The following is a 25,570-nucleotide window of genomic DNA, read 5'->3' as shown; positions in this document are numbered from 1 at the left end:
GCATAAACAAGTTTGGTTACCACAACAAAAGGAATATTCTAATGATGATAATCCTGATAAAACTAATTCTAAGAATAAAATCGCAAAAGATCTTGGCAGAAAAATAATTGGTAAATTTAAGGAGGAAGGATCATCTGATCATAAACGACATTGTACAAGATTAATTATAGATGATGCTGAACTCGATTTTGTAACTAATGATACAACAGAGAGAAACACAATTATGAGTCGAATTATAGTTAATTTATCGGATGGAACTAAATTAGGTCCAATTGTGGGTTACACTGATGGTGAGTCACCCCAGTTTATTCATGCAAAATCTTCGAAGCTCGCGTTAGTTTCGATAAATTTATTATCGATGATAAATAAATTTCCTGATGCTGCTTTTGGAGTCATTACAGATTCATTTTATATCAATAAAAATACAGGCTCGCTAAAACAACTACATATCGGCGCTGATGCATCATGGGGCGAATGGAGAATAAAACAGGAAAATATACTTAATTATTCTGAATACGCAGACGTTGAAATCAAAGATATTTATTACAAAAATAATCAAATATCAGAATTGTCATAAGCACAATCGGTACGTTATCCTTTGACCAGACATAAGACTGTTCATGTTAATGGATCGGGTAGTTCTGGTAAAACAATACATGTGATCGAATTATTTCGTGGACTTTATATAATTGTGTTCACCTCTACACATAGACTCGTCAGAGAAATGAATGAACGAGGATTTAAATCTCACACTTATCACAGCTTCTTCCAATGGAATAGAGATACATGGACTCTTGAATGAATGTGTGAAAATTATATTACAAAGATTATTATCTGGGATTAAATATGTACAGTGTCGCTGGAGACATGAAAACTATTTCTTGACTTGATATTGACAAAACACGGCTTTGATAATGTGTGGTGATCATGGTCAACCGCCGCCTTTTGTTGGATTGTCTCCGCATGAATGGCTAAAAAATGTGTGGACTTCTATCAGGAGATAATTGATGATCATAAGGCGCTTGTTCCAGAATTAAGAGAGCTTAAGAAATGAATCGGACTACAACCAAATAAAGTTTAGTGTGAAATAATGCGTGAGATAATTTTAGAAACTCTTATGAATGATTATTGTAATTAATGGAGACCAGATGATTTGATAGTTGCAAGTAGAAATGTATTTCGTGATACACTTTAACAACTTTTATTTCCGTTACATCAAGTAACATTTTCAGATCTATCCGTACCATTGTGTTATCGCCCAGCAGACACTCGACGGCAAAATATCGACGTTGAAATTCCAGGTTGTAGCACTAAACAAAATCTTGTGTTAAACGATATTGTTTTAGTTCCTGGGAGTGTTGTTGAGAGCGCGTTAACGATGGGTAAAAAAATCAATGGACGCTATAACATACTATAACGATTTATTCGTCACAAGGATTAACTATTTCGAATACTAACGATTGGATTGTTGATGATCGTATTGAATGGTTAAATTTAGTTTATCTCGGTGTCTCGAGTCAGAAGAATATCTCAGCTGAGGAGGGTTATCATAGGCTTTTCAGAAAATAATAATCAAACTCAAGGAAATCACCGATGATGTAGTAAGAAAATAAACTAGTTATAAACAGTGTGACAACAAGCGTGACTTTGATCTCGACGCTGAACTTATCATGATCTTGAAACAACTACAGAATAACCATCGTGGTTTCTGTAACACAGTAATGTTGTGGCAGCATTCAATTAATAATTCAAGACAGTTTACCGTAGATAGAATTAATACTAGTTTTGGTCACACACGCCAAAATGTGATGATGACCTGTCTTGAACGTAATCGACGTCGAAGCGACAGTTTACAAAAGTGAAGATGGTGGTAATTGTGTATCTTGAATTTCACGAGTCAATCAACTTGACATGTCTTCGTCAAGTCGGATATCAAGTCGGGTTCCAGGACCACAATAATTATATCCAGGAGGATGTTTTTCTCCTGGATACGTAGCGCAAAGAGTTCCAGGTAATTTTCCTAATGAAGCAGCGATATCACCACATGTTTTCCACGACTTGTCAAGAGAGATTAATTTGTATTTTATACCACATATCACACTTACCTGTTAGCGCACGCCTCTTAATGTTTGTTATTATTGTTGCTAATCCACTGGTGAGGGTAGATGCCTTGCATCAAACACAATATAAATTCATATTATTTGTACAATATGGATATCAATGATTTTTCAGCGACGCGCTGGGACATTCAGGTATCAACCAGCACTACCAAATTCTATCCGAGCAATTATCATAGGCCATCGCGGTCTGGTAAGACGCAATTGCTGCTTAATCTGATAATGAGATGGCTCAATTGGGATAAGTTATATTTAGTGGCACTTTTACGTAAGGAATTTCTTCACCAGCTTTTATGTGAAGATTTGCTTCGTAAACTCTAAGTCAATCCGTTTCTCAAATCCGAGAGAGAGAGAGAGAGAGAGAGAGAGAGAGAAGAAAGGAAGTTCAATCCTCTTGAAAGAGGTGTCACTTGTTGATGATGTAAATACAATTACATGTTGGGGAAGCTTGGCATGAGAGATTACACGGGTCGAGCTGTAAAGACAAAAGTCTGTTTGAGCCTCTGGCCAGCAAAACTTTATTGAAATACTCAACATATAAACTTTCATTTCAATATCAACTACAACAAGCTCAATTTTCGGATATAAGAAATATATATAAAACTACGATATTCTTTCACTTACCAACATCATACTTGTATAATAACTGTCGTTTAGAATGTAACACAGATAATTAAATATCAAATAGCTTCACGATAGCAAAAGAATCTAAATTTCAATATTTCAGACTAATACCGTAATTGAAACATATTTCACTGAATTTATTCTAAAATGTCAACATATTACACTCTATTATATAAAGAGTATTTTATTTCTAAATTAACTATTACTGAGTATGAAGTTGGTAGCGAACGTTGCTTTTACTATAATCAATAATATAATTATAAGTAAATATGAATTCTTCAAACAGTTAAACTTTCTAATACATTATGTTAAGTAATAGTAAAGAAATATTAAAATGATCTAATGTTTAAACATACTGATGTTAGGTTAACATCTTAACACTAAAAATTCGTATCACACTAAAAGTCTTATGCTATGAAAAATTGTACATAGACGGTTATCTTACCTGCAAAGACAAAGCCTGTTTGAGCTTCTGGTCAGCAAAACTGATGTCAGCCCGTGGCTGGGGCATTTTATACCCGTTTCTTAAGACAACACCAAATATGGCGCGCTCCTAGCTCTTGCGTTGGCCAGAATCTCAAAGAGAGGCTTCGTAGTCTCTTACAGATTATTGTCTAGGTCTATGTACATTATTATGTAGGTACTTCTGTAAAATCAGCACATTTGCCCTCTATAGGAATCTTTGGAATCTGTCTAGTTCACTATTTACGTAACCTAATGAATGTACTCTTTTTATGCTGAGTCAGAGATACAAGTAATGTTTTGTATAAGAGGGTTCGTACTTGATTATAATAGCGTAATCATTGCTGAATAGTAGTATATAATTGTAACACGAATAAATGGATTCAATCTCAATATATTTTAGTATAAAATTGCTTCCAATATGATCTATCAATTTACTTCTAATACAATTTAATCAAAACTTACTCTTAATACAATTTAGAGGAATTTTCAATCTTGTTACTTGTACTAAAAAATTCTGTCCTAATAGCACCATCCGCCGATGATCAGAGATACTACGATGTGCTTAAAGATTTTAATGAAAACGCAAAATTGTTGGACGAGGACGGCAATGATATTATTGATTTTATCACCGATATTGATGAAGCCCCATCTGGAGATGACTTCGATGGATTTATTAATAATCTCGTAGTATACGATGATGTTATGGTGAACAATCAAATCCAGGTCGGATATTTTCTCAAGGCAAACACAAAACACAGACGTGATCTAGGTTACTCAGCGATATACAAAAATACCTAACGTGATCAGAGATAAATTAATATTTTAGTAGTGTTTAAGTAAGTTGATACACATTCTCTGCGAAATATTCATCAGACTTGGTATTCAGGAGATATGGATATGATTAAGTTTAGAACCTTCTTTTCACGTTCGCAAGCAACCCCACGTGGATTTATCACGATATGTTTACACGATCCTCGGTCGCGATATCGTGTTGGTCTTGATAAAAAGTTTGGTTGAGAGATAGAAGCAGGTAGGGTGACGACCAACAATGAGTGTCCAGGTGGGTAAACAAACACACATGCAAAGTTGAAAACACAAGCAACAAAGATAAAGTAACAAAATATGCTAACCCAATTGTAGAAAATGTCGGTCAGTTAGAGGCTTCGGTTTTACATTATTGACCTTGTATTTTCATTTTTTTCTGAAACGGGCGATATAAATATGTGCACTGTATAGAAAAGTTCACATTTAGTTTATAAAAGTACGTTCTGAAAGTTAGTAATATATATATATATATATATATATATATATATATATATATATATATATATATATATATATATATATATATATGTCAGTTCGATGCTGTATTAAGATAACTGGATCACATCAATTTGTCAGTTTTTACAAGGCTAAATGTATCCAGTATTAGTTAAAAGTTATCAGTGTGACTGAATATCATAATCCATAGTTATCTTTAAAAACGTTGAAAGTGCTAGAAAAAGTAGATATTAAATATGTATCAGTATATCTTGGGAATTTAATGGGATACTATTTGGGGGTGTGTGGCTTTATGGTCCCTTTTGAGACTATATTGGCTACATTATGCCGAGGAAAAAGCAACTAGGTGCCGTCCCAAAGACACACAGAGGCAGCTGACCAAGGCTGGCTTAGGCTATTCTCGAACACGTAACCTTTAGGTCAATAGTCCATTACTCTACCAACTAAGACGCGGTGCCTCCTATAGTTTGGTCTTAGTCTGAATTTGGCTAAATTACAGCAGGGGGTAACAATCAAAGTATCGAAAATCAGAAGGAGTGACAAGACGTGTATAACGAGGACATACGAGTTACAGTAAATGTATGGATATCACTGCTATATTTAGATGACAAAAATGACGAAATCGATACATGAATAACATCAGCTAGACTATTATTAATATTAATGCAAAATAGTGGCACCATACTGTATAATTTTTATACTGACACCTTCATATATCATGTGTGCTAGCTGTCGATACATTGTATAAACTATTACCTTATAGACAAAACTTTAGGAATATGGTCGGTCAATGTTTAAGATATTATAATCAGGTAACTTATACATATGGTCAAACAAAAAAGTAGACACTCTCTGCTTCAAAAGTAAAACTGCAATTTTTTATTTCTGTCATCCAAATATATGAAACAATTTTACCGTTTTAGGAAATGAGTTATTGCATGGTTTTCATTGCATTGTCCCCAAAACGAATGATAGATTTTAATTAAATAAACATACGAAACAATTTTAACCATTTTAGGAAATGAGTTATTGCATAGTTTTTATTGCATTGTCCCCAGAACGAACGATAGATTTTAATTATATAATACTGATCCGTCAATTATTCAGAAGTATTTATGTGTTACCTATTTGCCCTTGGGAGGTTATGACACAAGATGAGCGCCATTTGTAAACAAATGTATCCATGTCAACAATGGCAGCTAAGAAATTTCACCGAGTAAGTTTATACCAGTTTCATGGGCTAATAAATATATTAGTTGGCAGCCTACCTACTGCACAGGGCATGAACGTTTGGAACCCAATACAGCATGTCAAGTTCAGGCGACCATAACATAGCACACACCTCGGTAAACTAAAACGTAACTATTATTACCCCGTGTTCAATACGGTTAAATACATGTTCAACTGCTGATACCATAGCCGTGCAGTTATAAATGGTATCCATAACATATCTAGCTGGTTTTACAATGCATGTCACCTGCAGATGATATTCATGTTTAGTCTAGCTGGTGTTACCATGCCTGTACATTTACGCATGTTATCCATGACATAACCAGCCGGTATATGCTACAGCATTGTATCTAAGAATGTTATGTATCAGATATCCAGCGCTAGTTATACCGTTGCTCTGCATTTACAAGATTTACCCACCGCATATCTGTCTCGTTATACCGTTGCTCTGCATTTACAAGTACCCACGGTACGTTAGTCTCGTTATACCGTTGCTCTGCATTTACAAGTATTACCCACGGCACGTCAGTCTCGTTATACCGTTGCTCTGCATTTACAAGTGTTACCCACGGCACGTCAGTCTCGTTATACCATTGAGATGCATTTTCAAATGTTATCCATAACGTGTATAGCTAGTAATGCCATGGCTGTACATTTTAAAATGGTTCTGAGCACGCAACGTCTATTATAGTATTATATAGATAGATACCTGTGATAAAAGTTGACAAGCCTATCTATTACAGTATTTCCCTACCTAACTACCTGTTCTCTCTCTCTCTCTCACTCTCTCTCTGATAGACAGTCAATCATACTTTTACATCGATCAAAACTTACCTCGCCTGGACCGTAAAATCGGGTACACCTTCGCACCTGATACTGAGACTATTGTCAGGATTACGACCGACATCAGTTTTGCGTTCTAAATATAAATATTGTTGACAAGCCGCTCCTGCCAGTTGAAATGACTTTGAAAAGAAACGAATATACCGTATACGTTTGTCAATAAGTCTGTACGACGAGTTGAATTATTTGCAATTGTGCTCCCCCATCCTTTTCCATCCCCCGATTGTTGAAACATTGTCTTTTTTATCATACATGTAATCAATTCAAGTCTAACGATTACATGCCAAAATAAAGTGTAAAGTTTTTGTAAAAAAAATTGTGGAGTATGTTCCTTAAGGCATATACATACAGCGTCCGTTACTAAGGACGCTCAGCACGGTATGAATCAAAATATTCCCAATTCAAGTATACGTTATTTGTTCGCGGTGAAGCAGTCACGGATAACCAAGTCCCGTAAAATTACACCGACTTCAATAAGTATAAAAATATATACTTTATCATGGAAATCACCGTCAATGTTCAAACGTGTAAATATGTTTGTATCGTTGATTTGTCATTTAAGTTGTAACACGCAGTGCTGATTTAAGATGTAAAGTTGCAAAATGAAGACTACTATCAAAAACATGCCTTTCGAATTCATCTCGTACTTTTGACTGTTGTTGTTGTTTTTGTAGGGTTTAACGCCATTTTTCAGCACACGATAGGCTATACATGGCGGCCAGTATTAATGGTGAAGGAAGAATTAGGGAAAACCCCGAAAAGAACCACCGACCCACGAGAAGCTACTGGGAAGCTTTTTCGCATACCCACATTAACTGAATCCGAGACTCGAACCCACGCAGGCAGAGGTAAGATGGCAGTGATCCGTAACGGAGACCGCTTTAGACCACTCGGCCACTCGGGGGCCCCCACTTAAGACTGTAATTTGCATATATTTCCACTATGCTAGAATGCTAAAAAATAAACATAAATAAATTGACAACAAACGTCTTTAGGACAAACGTCTTTAGGACACACGTCTTTAGGACACAACTTTGGGACACACATTTTAATCAGACTTGTCATTTACTGATTAAAATCTTTTGCATGCATGAAAATTCTTTCAAATTACGTTTCTAAAAAAGAAATCAGAAACTATATTATCATATTTGTATTTTACAAATCATCTAGCCTATGTACCATTGGGGGAAATTGAATTGTCACTAAATCTGTGACGATTAGTAAATTGCAATATCAAGTCGACCAACTAATTCAAGAAGTATATGTTTTCTCACAACAATCTGATTTATTTTCAATGTTAAATTGCATACCATTTTATGAACGTCGTGCACTGCAAAAAATACTGAATAATGTTCAAAACGATGGAATTTCTTTACGCCTGATTGTCAGGTTTATTTCAAACAACCGCCAATATAACACTGTGTCCTTCCTTTGATTTCCATACGGGATATTTTTATTTCCAATTTTGATACATCTATCGTTGTATCGGGTCCATAATTGATGTATATAAATCTGGTTGAAATTTAAAATTTAAATCTTATTCTAAGTTTAAGTATTTCCTTATTAATTTTCAATTAGCTCATATTATCCATATTTGTGTGTCAATTGTATTGTATTGTATACACATATTTTCGGCATGTATAACGTCCTTTTGCTTATTGTCGTCTTATCTACAATCCTAACCTGACACGTATTTAAATATATTTTACTATTTTCAGGTTTTGGATGTTACCGTGCAAAAACTTCAACTTGTTTCCCGTCCTTATTTATGTAGTATAATGGTTTATCTTTTGGTAAATGAGTCTTGTTTAGATAGATAGATAAACGTCTATCCCTAATGACTGTGATCAAGATAACAAGAAATATCACATTATGTCCATGCAGATGTAAGTGAGTAGTAAGGTGGGGCACCGTAGCGACAATGGGAATTAGCATTACAAGACCCCTTGGGCTTGTTTAGCGACAATGGAAATTTATCATGGAGAAAAATCGTGGGCTTGTTTAGCGACAAGGGGAATTAACATGGAGAAAAATTGTGGGCCTGTATAGCGACAAGGGAAATTTAACATGGGAATAAATCTTGGGTCTGTTGAGCGACAAGGGAAAATGGAACAGGGTCGGGACCCTATTTTAATATGGTCCCGACCTGATGGGTCTATGGAAAGGGAACATACGAAAATTGAAACAGGGATGGGTCTCTATTTTTTTTTTAACAACAAAAAAAAAAAAAATAGGGTTGGCAATGGAAAGTAGATCTCTTTTCGAGAAATTGGAGTGGCCCTGAAAAGGGCCTTTGTTTTACGTTAATATGCCCTTAACATAAAGGGCATCTGCGACATCTTCTTCGCCTTAAACTTCGTCTCACTGTAGGACCGTAAACTAACACTCTTTTAAGGCATCCTTGCCTCTCCACGTAAATCCTACGTATCCATAGGCTGGTAGTGGTCCTATGGACAACGATCCACTTGGATCGGACATACATGGGTATGTCCGTCCTGAACATCATTGTTGACACAAGGGTTGAAGATTGAACGTCGGTCCACATCTTGAGGCGCCGAGAACATGTGAATCAATACAGTGAACTGCGCTTATTTATAGGGACATAAAGGATTGAAACGGATTGAGTTTGTTGACCAATCCAAACACGCGTTACAAAATTCAGTCAGTCCACATTCAATCCGAAGAGAGCAGTCTGTGACGTCACGTGGTCTATATAGATTCGCTATCGCCTGTGTGCAGTCAATTCATGCGACAGTTTTTCAACATGACGTAAACTCAGAAAACGATCCATTGGGGTGCACCAGCCGTGGAGACTTCACAAGGGAACCCTGACTTACTTTTCAGAAGAGGTGAATTGGGATTATGTGGATTTTCTTACTTCGCAAGAATTTGTTCCAGAACCTTCGTCACCCTCTCCTTCATTACCACACATGGAGAATTTTCGACAGAGACAGAAAGAAGAATTGGAGAAATTTATGCAGCAGCAAAAGGAAGCAGAACAAGCTTTTCTTCTACAGCAACAGCAGCAAGAAGAAGAGGTAAGAAAAAAAAACAGCAAGAAGAAGAAGTAGCAAAGAAACAAGAGGGTGAAAGTCAAACCGTCACGGTACTGTTGGACATTTTAGCGGAGTTAAGAAGTCTGAAACAAATGTATCTGACTTCTTTATCACGACCGAAGAGAATACGACCTTCCCGAGCTAAACACTCCAGCCCTGTGACTAAGCCTACCGTACCACCCTTAGTGATTTCAACCAAATCATCATCATCAGAAGTAGGCCTCGGCCGTGGCAAAGGCTTAAGGCAGCTAAAGTTGATTGCTTAAACTCACCCCTTCACCAAAAAAGGTCCTTTTCAGGGCCACCCACGTCTCTCGAAAAGAGATACAATTTCAATTGCCAATAACTAAAAAATCCCAACCCATTTTACCCCTATAGTACGTGTCTGTGTATGAGTGTGTGAGTGAAGGTTCTTATTTTAAAATCAAAAACCAAAGACACTTACGTTTTATAATTAATTTATTCTTTTATTAATATTTACAATCCAATTTACAATTCACAACAAATCACTCTAAAAAAGTTCATAGACTTCTTCTGTCTCATTTTTTTTCACTCTCTCTATTTTCTAAATTTCTTCACAGTCACACTCTTTTCCTCTTCTTCCTCCTCACTTTCTTCCCTTCTTCTTTTCTTCTCCTGTTTCTTTACCTGTCTACTTTCTTTCTCCTCTTCTTCTTCCTCTTCTTTCTCTAAAGAATCCCTCTCTTCTTCTTCTGACTCCTCTTGTTTCTTTTTTGGGCAATCTGGAGACCAATGTCCTTTTTCTTGACAGTGACAACAGGTATCTCGACTTTTGTCTTTTCTAACCCTTTTTTTATTTTTTTGACGGTCTGGACACTCTGAAGACCAATGCCCTTTCTTTTGGCAGATATAGCAAGTATCTTCACTTTTATCTCGCAAGGAAGGAGAGTAGTCCGAACGCTGGTCTGAAGAAAATTTTCTAATGACCCCTCGCAAAGCTTTGATGAAACGTTCGATTTGGGTAGTCTCTTCCATCGTTGTGCTCGGTTAGAGAGTGAAATGAATAGTGAAAGGACAAGACACACACCCTTTATATACGCTGGTCTGCCATGACTATAAAGTAGCCCATGGTGTTTAAACTTTAGTCATTTGACGTTTTTCACTCAAGATGAAACGATCCAATTCATTTGAGAAGAAAGAAGAAGAAGAAGAAAGTAAGAGGCAGAAACGTGATCTATCGCCTCGTACCAGAGCTGAAGTCTTGGCACAAATTCATGCCAGTGATTTTGAAGAGGACATGAGTGAACCAGAATCCAAACCCTCTAAACAAAGTTCACCACCCTTAGTTAACCCTGAAAAATACTATTCCTTTCGAGAGACAGAAAAGCGCTCCTCTAGAAAATTTAGAACGACGGCTTACAAATACACGGTGAAGTTTAAAGATTTCAAGTCCGAAGTACCCTTAGAGAAAGCAGAAGGGTTCATCACCGGGGTGTGGGATTCTTTACTCACCACACTCAAGCGACAATGTCAACCCAAAGAAGACGATCGCTTGAGACTTTCCATACAACACGACGGTTTGAAATTCCCTGTTTGGATCGAGTTTAGTAGCCCTGCAGAATTGACCGCTTCCAAAGTCATGGACAAGATTTAACACGTGCAACAATCCAATGACCACTTTGACATTACCGATGGAAAAGCCACACTGGACATGACCCACGTCTCTCCTCCTCAAGGGACCGGACGCAATAAGGTGTTATTGGTGAACGACCTTCGCATCACCAAAAAGAACCTCGTCCAAATTCACAACCCTCAAGACCAGATGTGTTTAGCCAGGGCTATCGTGCTGGGACGAACCTATGCCAACAAGAACGACACGGCAGAATGGAAGAGAGCCTGGAAAACTATTCAAAAATTGGACCGAGCCAAACAACGAAACGAAGCAGAACTCCTGTTACAACAAGCCGGCCTGTCCACAGACACACCCTGCGGTATTCCTGAGCTGCAAAACTTGCAAGATGTCCTAGCTCCACTCTACACCTTGAAAGTGCACACTCAAGAAGTGCGAGGGCCTCTGTTGTTTCGAGGGAAAGACTTTAAGGATGGAAAATACATTCACCTTTATCATCACGATGACCATTTCGATACCATTACCAGTATTACTGCATTCCTGGGATACAGCTATTACTGTGAGAAATGTGACTATGGCTATAACAATCGAGAGCAACACAAACATTGCGGATCGAAATGCTCAGGATGTTTGGCCTCTCCACCCTGTCTGCGCGAAGGACAAGAACCAGTGCATTGTTTAACTTGTCTGCGCACGTTTGTCAGCCCTGCCTGTTACCAACAACATTTGAAAACGCAAGGTTCACAGAAGAAATGTGCTTGTCAACTGCTGAGATTGTGCCATACGTGTGGACAAGGTATACTTACCAATAATGCCAAGGCATACGTATGTCGAGGAAAGAAAAAATGTCACATTTGTCACCACATTGTGGACTTGGAACACCAATGCTACGTGCAAAAATATCAACCCCAACCAGAGAAAGAGGACGGTCACAAGAATGAAAAAGGCAATTTCATCTTTTTCGATTTCGAATGCATGCAAGAGACCGGCATTCATATTCCTAATTTCTGCATGGCTCATCGAGCGTGCGAAAAGTGCATTCAAGAACCTATCTTCAGTCATTGCTCACTGCAGTAAGATTCCTGGAGGGCGTGAAAAAATCTTTTGGGGACCGAACACGCTAGCCGATTTCGCTCGATGAGTCTAAGACCCCATCGACAAGACGTGGAGCCAAAAGGACATCGAACGTTACGGAGATTGTCATCGCCATGCCACGGTGATGGCTCACAATTTCTCCGGATACGATGGACAGTTTCTTTTGAGATACTATACAGAACATGGCACCGAACGTCCTAAAGTCCTTTGAACGGAGCCAAAGTCATTTTCATGCAGGTGGGACAAGTGCAGTTTAAAGATTCGATGAGTTACTTGTCCAGGCCTTTGAGTCGAATGCCTAAAACGTTTGGAATGACAGAAATGGCTAAAGGGTACTTTCCACACTTTTTCAATACGGAAGCCAATCAACATGCCGTTCTACCCCATTTGCCTGAGGTTAAAGACTACGACCCCGACAATATGCGTACCGAACAACGAGACGCTTTCTACGCTTGGTACCAAGCTCACGCCTCCGACCCTTTTGACTTTCAGGAAGAAATGCTAAAGTATTGTCGTTCCGACGTGGACATCTTACGTCGATGCTGTGGAAAATTTCGAGAACTGTTCATGGAACACGGGGGGGTCGATCCTTTGAAAGAAGCTTGCACCATTGCCAAAGCGTGTTCCTTAGTGTACAGGCAACGATTCATGCCTGAAAACACCGTGGCTGTCATCAGTCCTCAAACGACCAACTATGTCAAACGTCAATACTCGGTCAAAGCCCTACGCTGGTTACATTACTTGTGCGACAAAGAAGACAAATGGATTCAGCATGCCCGCAACGGAGGGGGCGAAAAGACCATCGGAACGCATTCAGTCGATGGCTGGGACTTAGAAAACCCCAAGATCGTGTACGAGATTAACGGTTGCTTATTTCACGGATGTCCCGTCTGTTACCCTGATCGTGACACTAGAAATCAGTTTTTACAACGAACCATGGAAGACTTGTACCAGGCTACTTGTCAGCGAAGTCTAAAGTTACAGGAAGGATACCAAGTGGTGGAACTGTGGGAACACGAGTATGATCACCGTTTGAATACCGATCCCGAGTTTAAACGCCTCGTGGAAAGTTACCAGTTTATGGATCCCCTGAACCCGAGGGATAGTTTGTACGGAGGAAGTACCAATGACACCTGTTTGCTGTACGAAGCCGACGAAGAGAAAGGAGAAGAAATGAAACACTTGGACGTGTGTTCGCTGTATCCCTACGTGTGCAAATATTGTCGCTTTCCTGCAGGGCACCCACAATTGTTCACGGAACACATCGACCTGAAAAACATTCGACAATACGAAGGCTTGATCAAGTGCAAAGTTTTGCCTCCGACGGACTTGTACCATCCCGTCTTACCTCACCATTGCCAAGGCAAACTGATGTTTCCTTTGTGCCGTACTTGTGCCGAAACGTGCAACCAAGACCAGACTTGTCAGCACACCCAGGAAGAACGGGCCTTGACGGGAACCTGGGTCAGCGTAGAATTGTTCAAAGCTCTGGACATGGGATACCAACTGTTAGAAGTGTACGAAATTTGTCACTTTCCCAAGTCACAACAATGCCATAAGGGTGACCCCACGCAGAAAGGCATTTTCGCAGACTACGAGGACGCCTTTTTGAAACTAAAGCAAGAAGCCAGCGGCTATCCGTCCTGGTGTCACACTTCCGAAGACCAAAGTACATTCAAAGAGAAATACCGGGCACAAGAAGGCATCACTTTAGATCACATCGAGAACAACGAAGGCAGGCGATCGTTTGCCAAAGTGATGTTAAATTGCTTGTGGGGCAAAATGGCACAACCCCCGTGTTTACCCAAGACGGAATATTTGACAGAACCTTCCCGCTACTTCCAGATGATTCACGACAAAACTAAATTCATGAAACACGTGGACGTCGTTCGCGAAGATTTGATTTTAGTGAATTACGAAGAAGATCTGGACTTTGTACAAGACGACCCCTTTGGAAATGTCATTATTGCGGCTTACGTGACAGCTCATGCTCGCTTAAAATTGTACGAAGCTTTAGAGCTGTTAGGGGAACGTGTCCTGTACTTTGACACAGACAGTTGCATTTACATCGATCACCCGAGTCAACAGCACCCTGACATCGAAGGAGACCGTTTAGGAGCCTGGACAGACGAGCACCCCGACGACAAGATTCTAAGTTTCGCCAGTGGCGGTCCTAAAAATTACGGCTACGAATACCGGGACAAACAAGGAGACGTGCACACGAAGTGTAAAGTGAAAGGATTGACTCTGAATTATCGTACCAGTCGAGTGGTGAACTTTGGGGTGTTGAAAGAAGCCTTACACTCTGGAAAAGATCAACACTTTAAAGTGACTACCTATCAACCCAACAAGATTGTACGTTTACCCACTCACCACATCGTCAGTTGACCCTTGGAAAAAGTCTACCAAATCGTGTACCAGAAGCGAGTGCGACTTCCCAATCATTTCACCTTACCGTATGGACACGTCGGTATTGGTCTGTATATAAAAAGGATCCCTAGGCATGATCGATAGTTCATTCTGACTACCAAGACCAAGCGAACAAGATGAATACTTTCAGAGAAACACAAAACAAGTTCAGACAGGTACACTTCAAGTGTGGGGACTCTAAAGTAGAATGCGATTGTGAGCCTTGCGATGGGAACGATGCTGTGCGCTGTGACCTTAGCGATGCCGTAAAGCATCATGGGAACTTTGTTTTCACTACCCCTATCATGGAAAGTGATGCTGTGCGTGCTAAACCTGAGGGATGCGAAACCAATGCCGCTCGTTCTCTTGGACACTTTACTGGGTTTCATTTTAAAGGTGGATGTTCACCTTCACGTTTACCCCCCTACGGATGTCATCCAGCCCTGAGCAAACTCCTGTCCATGTCACCCAACTCTCATCGAAACGAACATGTGAAAGACGAATATTCGTTCCCTGTGCGTTTGTCGGAATACTGCGACTTTGAAAATCGTCTTCAATCGTTCAAAGGAAAATGGCCTAAGTATCTGGGAGGACCGACCCCCGAAGAATTAGCCAGAGCCGGATTTTTCTACTTGGGCGAAGGAGATAAAGTCAAGTGCTTCAGTTGCGATGTGTCACTTCACCACTGGGAACCGCAAGATTCGGCCTACGTAGAACATGCTCACCGAATCGTCATTACTTACCCTTAGTGGGACCGAGACATTGAAGTAACTTACCATGTCGTTGAAGAAGAAACCAGATTGGTTAGGAATCAAATGTTGGACATCACCGAGACCAGTATTTAAACTCCATTTCAAAAACGATATTGAATCATTACCTAAAGAACTGCAAGAGAAGATTTACAAGGAAGTTTGGCAGGGACTTGCCAGAGTGAAATCTCAATGGGTAACTGTAGAACTTTTATGCCAAGAAATTCACAAGAGGAAAGTGAAAAAAATTAATCAATGTGTTAGATTTCTCTGGGTCAAGTGTGCATTCGTCCTATTATATCACTCTAAACCGTTTACATCGAAAGAGTTCAGTGGGATTCTTGGATGTTACCCCGAATGGCAGTGGCCAGAAATTACTCACTATGTGAATTACTTTTGCTCTAGGAGAAGATTGCGAATTGTACTGACTAACCTATTTATAGATACTTTACAAGAGAACATTCGTGCTTTGCCTGTGGAGTTGAGAGAACGCATTTACCGAGAGCTGGTCAAAATACAAGTGAAACGTAAAGAACAATTGTATCCGTTACGTCACCAGATCTTTAACCACTGGTACCTGAATGGTATAAAAGAACTGATTCGTCACAAATTGTTTCAGTGGTCAGACCTTGTTCAACACTTTGAGTTAGTGAATGAACGAAATGTTCATTATTTTGGTTACTTCGAGATTCACCTAGAGCAACGCATTGAGGAAGACAAGTTAAAGGATTACCAACATATTTTACGTGGAATCTGCTTAGAGGAAGAGGAAACATCTAAACAAACTCTGAAGTTTAGGTTACAGTATGCAAGATTTGAAGAACGAAGATGTCTAGTTAGAAAGTACCTTTATTGCTTCCGAAATAAAGTGACTATAAAATCAGGAATCCATGCCACGGCTTATGTCACATGTGATTGAACAGATTCCGTGGAAGGAACTCAATGACCATATCCAACCGTGGATCATTACCATCGATTATTACAAGAACTGTATCCATTCAATTTGGGTCGACACATAGTGTGTGTCTTTGTGACTTGTTTTCTGGGATTTTGTTTACGAGCCGATTCCTTGTGGACTCTTTACGATCAATACGTACCACCCAATGGCCTTAAATGGTCACGAAAGACTCCTTTTGCTCAAAGCCTTACGGTTTCATCTGGATACTTCTCGACCTCTACGGGAAAAAAAGATTCGTCAACTTTTAGCTACCCAAGACTGTATGACGATGTGTGTGTAGCTTGTGACTTACACCCCCATATGTCCGTGCCTGGAAAGAATGGGATTCTGAGGCTTGGACCCAAGAAGTGGCCCAGAATTCACGAGAGTTGTTCAAGGAAAAAAGTCACTTTTCAACCTGTGTTAATGACGGTGCCAGAAGAAGAACTCGTCACCCAGGACAGGACTGTCGTGGACATACCTGAAAGACCCCTTCGGGAGGACACTTGTGTGACCTTACCCCCTATAGAACTGGTCAGAACCTTACCCAAAACATGTTGTACAGACACTTGTTTCTATTCCGCTTTCATAATTTCGATGTGCCTTTTATCGTTGTACTTAAGTTTTTGGCTTTTATGTATTTTTGTCTTTCGTATTCATGTTTAAAACATTCAATAAACGTATCCTGAAAAAAGTATATTAACTCTTGTCTTGTTTGTTTTCGTGTCACAAGTGACATTCCTCACACTATGGCTACTACTGCTCCCTCTTCCTCTACTGTCAAAGTCATCGACGAACACTTAGATCGTGCCAGTTGGGAGGCTTTGTATCTTCGCCATCCCTTTAACATCCTCATTGCTGGACCTAGCGGTTCAGGCAAAACCGAATTTGTCAAACGTTTGATCGAACATAAACATCATTTGATCGTGTGGTGTTACAAAGAGTGGCAATCGGCGTACAACCTCTTGAGAGAAAGTCAAGGCGATTCCATCGTGTTTGTGGAAGGCATTCCTAAAGAAGACGATGGCATCGTCTCTGACTCCCGTCAAACCCATTTGGTCATTTTTGACGAAATGTTAGGAGAAGACGAAGAAGAAATGAAACTGTGGTTCACGCGCAAAAGGCATCATCGTAATGCCAGTGTCGTTTACATCACTCAAAATTTGTTTCAACAAAGTAAAGCCCATCGCACCATCAGTCTCAATGCGCATTACGTGGTCTTGTTTAAAAGCCCTCGAGATAAATAGCAAGTGCAAGTCTTAGCCAAACAGTTAGGAATGCCTTGGTTGACTCAGGCGTACGTCGATGCCACTCACACTCCACACGCCTATTTACTCGTCGATTTGAAACCTACGACTCCCGATGATTTGGGATTTCGTACCCAATTGTTTCACCACTGGTGCCAAGACGGAGGGCCTGTCCTGTACACGTCTCCGTCTTCGACTTAATTTCATTCCAAAAAAATCTATAAAAACCTCAGACACTTTTCGTCTGCCTCACGCAGTGTGAACAAGACGTCCCTTCAATCACATCTTCCCGTCAAATTGATTCGTGCCTTGTACGGCATCAGTCGAGACAAAAATCTACAAATACGGGCTCGTGTCTTAGAAGCTAGTCTCAAAGAAGTCTTACGATGGTTCACGGTGACGGCACGTCAATTACTCCAAGGGATCATTCAGATTCCTCATCAAACCAAACGCTTTTACAATCGAAACAAAGTCGCTTTGACCCAAGTGGCCGATCCCCGCATCGACACTCAAACCAAAAAACAAATCATTTTGAAACCTGGAGGGAGCGGTACTCTAGGAGAGGTCATCATTCGCTCTCTCTTAAGATGGGATCCTAATGCTCCAAAGTTCTCCCCAAGAAGAAAACAGAAGTCAAACGAAGCTCCAAAAAGAAAAAGAAAAAGACCAGGTCCCCAAAGAGACCCCTGTCTCCAAGAACTTCTCCAGTGGCGGGACCCTCCTCTTACCAGACACCACCCCGGAAAAAGAAAAGCCCCCAGAAAAAGAAACAGAGAAAAAGTCCCCAGAAAAAGAAAAGCCCCCAGAAGAAAACTAGTCGCAAGAGAGGCACTTCAGCCAGGACGCAACCTTACACTCGCAAACCACGACCTGCCACGGCGGTGACTGCGTCTCCGGTAGCCTCAGGTTCAATCACTTCTCCGTTGATGTCACCAAGAACTGAACAGTACTTGGAGACGTTGATCACACCAAGAACTTCTCCGTTGATGACCCCAAGAACTTCCCCAGTGGCAGGACCTTCCCATTTATCGGCAGTGGCTGCGGCTCACAAAGTACCAGCTCCCAAAATCAAAGTCCAAGAAAAATCGGGTATGTTACAAAGTTTATTGGATTTGTCCAAGCAAGAACTGGCTCGATTTAGTCCGTTGCGTACCCCTGCAGGGCGTGTCATGCCTGTCCTCAAGTTGATACTACGTCAAGACAATCAGTGGCCACGCGTTCCAGTATAAAAAAGGTATGTGACCAAGTAGGGGCATCAGTGTTTTTGGTGCTGAAGACTCAAAGATGTCACCCTCCAGAAAAGCTTCCTCTTCTAAACCCCAAGGAAAGAAAAGGAAAGGACTGCCTCCACGTTTAGTCAAACATGGGGACATGTTATCTGTCCTGTCCAAAGCTTCTCCACCCCTGCCAAAAAAAACTCATTCAATCGGCCTCCAAAGAGGTCATCGATACCGTGTGAGAATGTTGTTTGAACGTGTCGAAAGGCACGATCCCTTTGTCCAAACACCAGAAACAATGCTTAGGTAAACATCGTCACGTTCTTCGCCAAATGGTTCAAAAGAAAATCTCCCTCGGACAAAAGAAGAAGATGTTGGTCCAACGTGGAGGAATTTTACCCCTCTTGTTAGGTCCCTTATTGAAAGGAGTCTTGGGAACCATGTTGGGAGGACTGATGGGAGCAAGATAAAAAGGCCCTCTGGAGTACCAAGATCCCAGAATCGACCCTTGACATCCCATGGAAGGACGAAAACTAGCTTTAGTGCCTTACAAACGATGGATGGAATACCACCGTTGCCAAGAACAACGCACCCCGCATTTACCTCCCAATCCCCATTTGAGCGAAATGTCCCAGTTACAACACGAATTGCAAACCTTGATGGATCGACAAGATTTGTCTGAAACAGAAAAATCGCAAAAGTACGGTCAACTCTTGCAACGACTGCAAATCTTTCACCAAAAAGCTTTAGACGAAACAACTCTTCCCACTCTGAAAGATTTTAAGACCTTGATAAAAAGTCCAGCACCATCACCGCCACCACCACCACCACTACTACCAGTGATCAAGACAGAAAAAAGAGAAGAAGAAGAAGAAGGGTTTCAAACTCCACCAGAAAAAGTACGCAAGTTAACAACACCACCTACCTCCAGAATTGGATGGATTAAAAAGATGATGAATACCCCTTCTTCATCAGAAGAGAAAAAGAAGGTGAAGACAGAAGTTAAACAAGAAAAGATATCCCCTGTTCAGGCATCATCCTCCTCCTCGACACCTATTGCTGGTCGCACACGCAAAGCATTACAGTCCAAGAAAATACCCCAAGAGAAAAAGAGTAGCATCTTCCAAGAGTGGGTGCCTTATTAACACACAAAAATTGGAAAAAGCCTTAGCCAGCATTTATTACGATCCCTCCCATCCTGCAGGTTACGCAGGAGTTCAAAAATTGTATCGTGCTGCCAAAACGCAACTGAAAAGTCTCCGTTTACCTCAAGTGCAACGATGGTTACAAGAACAAGCTACTTACACTTTACACAAACCCATTCGACGCAAGTTTGCCAGAAGTCGCACCCAAGTGGAAGGCATAGATCATCAGTGGCAAGCCGATTTAGCCGATGTCTCTCATTTGGCCAGCTACAATCGCGGCTACAAATATTTGTTATGTGTCATCGACGTCTTTTCCAAATTTGCCTGGGTCGTGCCCTTGACTTCCAAATCGAGCAGCGAGTTAGTGCGAGCCCTGCAACGAGTGTTGAAACAAAGCGGTCGTCACCCTCTTCGATGGCAAACGGACAAAGGTACCGAATTTCTGAACCAAGCTTTCCAAAAAGAATTAAAGAAACGTGACATTCATTTTTTAAACCGAGAATCCTGAAACCAAAGCCAGCATCGTGGAACGTTTTCAACGCACTTTGAAAGAACGCATGTGGAAATATTTTACGCATCACCACACTCTGAAGTACATCGACATCTTACCGCACCTGATGCAAGCGTACAACCAATCTTACCATCGAAGCATCGGACGTGCCCCGCAAGAAGTGACCCCCGACAATGAAGTGCTGCTGTTTGAGCGTCTGTTTGGGACGTCCCCGACGACGGCTGTCCCCAAGAAAAGTGGAGTGTTGGCCATTGGAGATTGGGTACGCATTGGCAAAGCCAAACGCACTTTCGACAAAGGTTACTTACCTAACTGGACGACCGAATTGTTTCGTGTCACTGGACGAGTGCATGGTCGTGATCCTGCCGTTTATAAATTGGAAGACATGAACGGAGAAGTGCTCAAAGGAACGTTTTATTTGCCCGAGTTACAACGTGTCACCAAAAAAGAAGACGACGTGTACGACATCGAAAGCATTCTCGAACGCAGAACCCGTAAAGTGGGCAAACGACGTGTCAAAGAAGTCAAAGTACGTTGAAAAGGATACCCTCCCAGTTTTGATTCTTGGATCGACGCTTCGCAAGTCATCGACTATAAAAAGAAGTAACTATCATGCCCTTTCACACAGACGCAGCTACGTCGACCACTCCTTCTCCCAGTTCTTCTCTGCAAGATTTACAAAAACAACCCTTGTGGGTGTGGTGTGGAGAACGTGTGCCTAAAACGCAAATCGTCTTTTTCTGCCAAATCTTCGTGGTGTATTGTGTCATCGGGGCAGCCATTGCCAATTTGAGTTTGCAACAAGGAGACAAACAATTGTGGACCATTTTATTGAGCAGTTGCATCGGTTACCTGCTTCCTAATCCCTCCCTGAAATTCACCTTGAACGGGAACAACCGGAACCTTGTGTCCAGTGCCAGTGCCAGTCACCACTCCAACAACAACCCTATTTTGGGCGGAGACACGCCTCTGACGTCCAGTAACCCCTCGGACAGCCACAGAACTCTGGAATTATGAGTCACCAAAACCAATTTTACTTAACCTTACCTAGCGACAGTTCCATGGAGGTGTTTCCCAACATCACGTTGTGCTGTTACACGGCCAAATTACCTCAGGCCATCCCATTAGATCACGAAGCCCATTGGGAAGTGGCTTTGGTAGAAATGATTTACCCAACACAAATCAAAAACATGACTGAAAATCAAAATACTTTTGACGTCGAAATTCTGGACCCAACGGTGCAGCAAACCATGAATACTACGAATCAACATAGATCATTTCTTGCGAAGGAGATAGTACCCCGCAGCGGCAGCAGTGACACTTCTCCTTCATTTTACGTTTATCACTTTAAAATTAACCCAGGCCATTATTTTAGTGGTCAACATCTGGTGGAGGCAATCGCTGACAAATTCCATGCAACATTTGACAAAGTTCTGACCGGACTAAAAAAAGGTGTCACCATTGAGTACCACAAAGTGTCTCATCGTCTACTCATTAAATTTGAAAGTGAGGAAAAAAGTATACGTATTAAATTTTGCCCTGAATTGTATGACATTTTGGGTGGAGACCTCAATATGGTCACGGATAAGGATACCAAAAGGATTCGCATCGCAGACATTGACAACAACGGGCATTTTGCGAGGTATTTTCGTTTCCCGGTAGAACTGAACCAGGGACTGAATTTGATCTTTGTGTACTCCGATGTGGTGGAGTACAACGTGGTGAGACACACTTCCGTACCGTTACTGCGTGTCATTCCTTTTAAAGTGGATAGTACCATGACCAATAACCAGGAAAGTGGAAACACTTATCACGTCCACCGCGAATTTGTACATCCTCATTATTTGCCTGTCAGCAAGTCTTATTTGGACACGGTCAACATTGCTATAAAAGGAGATCTGGGACAAAATATTCCATTCACCAAAGGGAAAGTCACGGTGAAACTCCATTTTCGAAAACGGTTCTCTCACGACTCGTAAGTCATGTATCCAGTGTACCGAGGGGTTGCTTGACAGCGAGGACACGGTTTAGGAGATATGTTGAAATCGGCCTTTCGTTCCGTGGCTCCGGTGCTGAAACCAATGGTGACACGCGGATTGCACGCCTTGAAAGATGCGGCACTGACACACGGTAAAGAATTTCTCCAAAATGTCGTCATCGACAAACGAAACCCCAAAGAAGCTTTCTTGAGGGCAGGCAAAAATGTCTTGCTGCAAACGGGTGAAGACCTTTTGGGCCGACGAGAAACTCCTATAAATGCTCTGCACGCTACCGAGTCAGGCATTCAGCAAGGACAAGGCAGAAAGAGACGACGAAGAAAACACCCTTTCACCAGACTTCACACTTCTAAAGCTAGAAAGGCAAAGAAAAGAAAAACCGTTCGAGACTTAGACGTTTTTGATTATTTAGACACAGAAAAAAAAAGGATGCACCGAGAGTCTTGTGCCTGTTCCAAGTCGGAACTGGATCTGTTTGCCATGCCACCTACCATGATGACCATGCAATAATCCCACTGGGTGGAATTTCACCCCGTCTCCTCTTTGACAGATTCCGCTCCCATCGAGTTTGAAATTAAGGGACAGTCCGAAGATTACATCGATCTGAGCAGCAGTTACTTGTATTTGAAAGTCAAAGTTCTAGATAAGGATGGTGATGGAGTAGAAGACACTGAGAAGATAGCTCCCGTCAACAATTTCATGCATTCCTTGTTCAGCTCAGTGGACTTGTACTAGAATAACAAACTGGTCAGCAGCAGCATGGATACTTACCCTTACCGTGCCTACCTGAAAAATCTCTTGACGTACGGAATAGATGCCAAGAATACTCATCTCAATGCCTGTGTGTTATGGGAACCTGACGAAGCGACCAAGTTCGACAAAATAGATGAAAGCAATCCCGGTTTTGAGGTAAGAGAAAGCAAAATCTTAAATAAGAAGAGTTTAGAACTGATGGATCGTTTGCATTTGGACATGTGGTTGCAAGAGAAATACTTGCTGAACGGGGTAAATGTTCGCTTGAGACTGAATCTCAGCAGTACCGCTTTCCATTTGTTGGCTGATACTACTGGTGGCAAACCCAAAAGCCAAATCGAGGAGGCCAAACTCTACGTACGACGCGTGGAAGTGTTACCTAAAGTGGGAAATGACATCAGTCAAACGTTGAGCAGAACGACCGCCAAGTATCCCATACGACGCGTGGAAGTGAAAACCTTCACCATTCCCGCTAACCATCATTCCATGATCGAAGATCATCTTATTCAAGGACAGTTACCCAAACGTTTAATCCTTGGTATGGTCCTGAATTCAGCCTTTAACGGAGACTTCGCTCAAAATCCTTTCAACTTTCAACACTTTTTTGTGAAGAAAATCGAAGTCAGTCGCGATGGCAAGACCTTGTGTACCCGACCTTTCGAACCTGTCTTTAGTAGTAAGGACGTGACTAAGATGAATTACTTGAAATCGTACTTGTCCTTGTACGAAGCCACCGGGCAGTTAGGAACCAACACCAGTCACGGTATTACGTACGAAGATTACGCAGGAGGCTATGCTTTGTGGGCTTTTGATTTCACTCCAGACGAATGCAGCGACGAGGGACATTTCCACCCTATAAAATCTGGCCAGATTTGTGTGGAACTTCAGTTTGCAGAAGAACTGAAAGAGACAGTGAACGTCATCCTGTATGCAGAATTCGATAATACCATAGAAATCAACAGTTTGAGAGAAGTCATTCTAGACTATTAGAAGCTATGGAAGACTGTTATCCCTCTTTGCCTAGTGGAGAAACTTTGGAGATGGAATGTGAGGAGACTGTGGAAGAAGAATCCCAAGACAAAGACGAAGAAGTTGTCATGATGAAGTCGAGATGGCCAGAACAAGAAGCCCATTTAGTCTCCTGTTTTGCCAAACACTTGGTCGAAAAAATTACGGAATTGATCAAGAAAAATTGCTATGGATGTCAAAACGATGATCCCAGTCAAATTCAACACGATAAATGCCTAATGCTGAGTCAAGAAGAAACATTGGACGAGTATCTGGACGAAGCTTGGTGTCTCATCTCGGACGAAGTCGTGTTGCACCAGTGGTATAAAGACTTGCGTGAACATTCTTGTCCACCATTAACCACTCAAGAGATCCATTGTATCGAAGCTCTCCTGAATCAGAGTGGGGAGACGAAGCGAAGAAACGGTTATTTGTCAGACATTTTCAAGGAAAAAGTCAGGATCGAATTGATGACATATTATTACGTGTGATGAAGAAGAAGAAAAAAAAACACACACAAAACATGGATACCTGGGAACTTTATTACCTTTTGAACCACAGTTCGTACACTGCTTCGAATCCTGTCGTCTGTGCTAAAGATGAACTCCCTCATCGCAAACCTCAAGACCATCAAGCTTATGTCATCAACACGGACGACAGTCATCTTCCAGGAACCCACTGGGTAGCCGTCTACTTTCCTCAATAAGGATGTGTGGAATATTTCGATCCGTATGGATTGCACCCTCTGGAAGACGATATTATTGACTTATGAGAAGAAATGCTTCGACCACCCGATTCAATAATGTGAAATTACAAGGCACAGATTCCTTGGTGTGTGGACAATGTTGCGTGTATTTTCTGCATCATCGCAACCTGGGCTATTCCTTAGAACATTTAGTAACTCATTTTGATCCTCGTTCTTCTAGAAACGATGTGAAAGTAGATCAGTGGTTCTGTGACCATTATGCTTATCTTTTGTCTCAAGTTAGGAAACGTAGTGTCCATCAATGGCCAAATGACTTCCAACAGTGGAAATCACAATTTAATTCACAACGTTGTCAGCCCTGTCCAAAATAATGTGTGAATTGAAAAAAAATGTTACGTATTTGAAAAAATGTTTGATGTTATATTGTTGGATTATTGCTAAAAATGTAGTGTTGTTTGTTAGTGATAAGTAATTTTGAATAAAAAAATGTTCTGTTTTTATAAAAAGGCCTTTGTATTTTGTTTGGCTATAAGAATTTTGATTCATGCGCTTTGACTTCTCTCTATCTCTCTCATGACACTCATTAAAC

The 25,570-nt window shown here is 40.9% G+C and overlaps 1 protein-coding gene across 2 annotated transcripts in view; it reads right to left on the bottom strand.

Annotated features, from left to right (window-relative positions):
• LOC149783556 (uncharacterized) overlaps positions 1 to 6,660 on the bottom strand; it is a 57,080-nt gene extending 50,420 nt beyond the window's left edge. For both annotated transcript variants that reach the window (XM_089931825.1, XM_089931824.1), the window contains exon 1: positions 6,552 to 6,660. The gene's annotated coding sequence lies outside the window, so the exon portion shown is untranslated. The remainder of the gene's footprint in view (positions 1 to 6,551) is intronic.
• Between the last annotated feature and the right edge of the window lie 18,910 nt (positions 6,661 to 25,570).

Source organism: Sinohyriopsis cumingii, chromosome 14 (assembly GCF_028554795.1).
Source record: "Sinohyriopsis cumingii isolate HCF-2022 chromosome 14, ASM2855479v2, whole genome shotgun sequence".
NCBI lineage: Eukaryota > Metazoa > Mollusca > Bivalvia > Unionida > Unionidae > Sinohyriopsis > Sinohyriopsis cumingii.
The sequence above is the reverse complement of the archived record's forward strand: the minus strand, read 5'-3'. Positions and strand labels throughout refer to the sequence as shown.